The 2,951-nt window shown below is 40.7% G+C and overlaps 1 pseudogene across 1 annotated transcript; it reads left to right on the plus strand.

Annotated features, from left to right (window-relative positions):
* Nucleotides 1-771: 771 nt before the first annotated feature.
* On the plus strand, nucleotides 772-2,180 carry LOC306648565 (vomeronasal type-1 receptor 4-like; annotated as a pseudogene). Its single transcript has 2 exons — nucleotides 772-1,716; nucleotides 2,167-2,180. The product of its transcript is annotated as a vomeronasal type-1 receptor 4-like (transcript).
* The last annotated feature ends 771 nt before the right edge of the window (nucleotides 2,181-2,951 follow it).

Raw genomic sequence — 2,951 nt, forward strand, 5'->3', positions numbered from 1 at the left:
AATGATGCTTTTTTTTTTTTTTTTCCCCCTTGAAGTACCTGTTGGAAAGGTCCACCTATTTTTCTTCTATTCTGTATTCTGTAAAACTTGTTAGCACTGGATACATCAAACTCAACCTGCATATGGCGTTTGATAAGAGAGAATTCTCAATTCAATGTACCCTAACTTGTCATTTCGACCATATGTTTTATGTGTTTGTGCTGTTTAATACACATTTTCTTACCAAAGACCACAGAAATATTATTATTATTATACAGATTGCATTGCTTACTTTTAAAGTTTAACTCAATAATCCCAAGATTTGATTTGTTGCATGGTGTGGATGGCGATTCAAGTTCTTTTTCCAATATGACTAGCAAATATCAGTTCATTCTGAAATTTTAAATGCTGAATTCTTTCTATGCACTTGCTCTCATTTTTCATCATTCCTCCAAGATTAGCATCACCCCGTCATCATGGCTTATTTTTCTATAAAGCATACTTTTAATTCTCCCCAGCAACATTGTGCATCTTAATGTCTTTGCAATCCCACAGGCACATGCAATGAAGTAACTCTTGGTGTCAAAAAATTGTTTGAAGATGAGTGTCTCCCTGTGTTGCTCAGGCTGGACTCCACCTCCTGGGCTCCAGTGATTTTTCTGCCTCAGCCCTGCAGGTGGCAAATGAATACAGGTGCTCACCACAGTGCATGGGTAAAGCCATTCTTATAGTTATTTTATTCAGAGGAATAATTGTTGCCATAATTTAAAGGAAATCATGCTGAATTACAGAATGGCCTCCAGGAATGTGGTCATAGGACTGATGTTCTTATCACAGACGGTAGTTGGAATTTTGGGAAATTTCTCTCTGCTTTACTATTATTTAGTACTTTCCTGTAATGAATACACCTTAAGGTCCACAGATTTGATTCTCAGGCACCTGATAATAGCCAACACCCTGGTCATTCTCTCTAAAGGAATTCCCCAGACAATCGCAGCTTTGGGGATAAAATATTTCTTCAATGACCTTGGATGCAAACTTATTTTGTACATTCAGCGAGTGGGCAGAAGTGTGTCCATTGGCATCACCTGCCTCTTGAGCATCTACCAGAACATCACAATCAGCCCCATGAACTCTTGTTGGAAAGATCTCAAGGGAAAAGCTCCAAGGTACATTGGCTTCTCCATTTCCATCTGCTGGATGCTGTACATGGTGGTGAACTCCATTTTTCCTCTCTATATGCTTAGCAAATGGAGTAGTGAAAACACAACAGAGAAAAAAGATTATGGGTACTGTATTTCTGCAGGTCGTGACAAATTAACATACTCAGTATATACAGCACTGTTTGTATTTCCTGAAGTGGTGTTTTCTGTGCTCATAATCAGGTCCAGTGGCTCCATGATTCTCATTCTGCACAGACACAAGCAGCGAGTTCAGCATATTCACAGCCTCCAAGTTTGCCCCAGAACGTCCCCTGAGTCCAGAGCCACCCAGAGAATTCTTGTCCTGGTGGGCACCTTTGTGACTTTCCACACCCTCTCCTCCATATTAAATGTTCATATTGCTCTATTTCCAAACCCCACAGGGTGGTTGGTGAACACAAATGACCTAATTTCAGTGTGTTTTCCCACTCTCAGCCCCTTTCTTGTCATGAGCCATAAGTTCCATGTATCCACTCTATCCAGGCTCTGCTTTACTTTGTGTGCATAAAAATGACAAAGTCCTGCTGGATGCTGTGTTGCTTGCATGAAATCCCAGCCACTCAGGAAGCTGAGAGAGGAGCTGAGAGAGGAGCATCCAAATTTCAAGGCCAGCCTCAACAACTTATCAAGACTCTGTCTCAAAAATGAAAAATAAAAAGGGCTGGGGATGAAGCTCAGTGGCACTCAGTGGTAAAACACCCCTGGGTTCGCTCTCCAAGATATAAGCCAAAAGACGCCTAATTGTATCATAAAACATAATTGCATGTTTTTGCACAATATTCAAGGGCTTAATTGTTCTTCATACTGAAAACATCAATAGAGAAATGGATGGAAAAGTTACTTAACTTTGCAACCCTAAAGGGCACTGGGGTCCTCGGCTGGCCGAAGGTGGGACGCACATGGTCATGGTGGAGGGCAACAGGGCTGGCATGATGCAAACTCCCTTTCTGTGCAACATGCCTTTGGGCCACTCCACACCACCCAGGCTGCATCCCATGAAGCTGATGGGAGTCTGCCTGTTGTGCCCAGTAGAAGGAAGTGCCTGTTTTCTCATCCAGGGATCACACCTCTGAACAGGAGTCACAGCGTAATCTCACATTTCCACGTTTTGAGAAAGTATCCACAGATGTGTTTCAAAACAGGCAAATACAGGGACATGTCTTACCTATATTCTTTTTTCTTTTGTTAAAACTTTTTTTATTTGTTCTCATTACATGACAGTAGAAAGCATTTATACAGTTTGATAAGTCATATATAAATGGAGTGTAATTTCTCGTTTTTCTGATTGTACATATTTGTAGGATCACTCTTAAAAGGTAGTATGTACTACTCTCTAAATGAGAATAAATGTATGTATTTAGGCTAAGTTGTATTCCTAGGAGAGCCCATTCATCTGTAAATAGTGAAGTTGCTGGTGCAGGTAGGGACATGAGAAATATCAGAGAAAGTCCCACAGGTGGACAACTGCAAAGGGGGAGGGGCAAAGGAATCATACAGGGACATTGGGGAAAGCAATTATTATAGGATATTAATTTGTTTGCCCTCCATTGCCCTAGTATCTCTGTCCTTGTCTGTCACCCATATGATATCTTTTGAGAAGGCCACATGAGTTGCTGGGGTTTTTCTGTGAAAGTGAACTCTTTGGGGAATGTTTAAAGAAGCTTAAGTTTTAAGACTTCACTTATTTAAGGCAAAGTCTATTTTTATGGAAAGGTAGAGTTCAGTACAGAGGATATTCTGATGGTAAACTCCACAGGTATCATCATAAAT

The sequence above is a fragment of the Sciurus vulgaris genome (genome assembly GCF_902686455.1).
Source record: "Sciurus vulgaris genome assembly, chromosome: 17".
Classification (NCBI taxonomy): domain Eukaryota; kingdom Metazoa; phylum Chordata; class Mammalia; order Rodentia; family Sciuridae; genus Sciurus; species Sciurus vulgaris.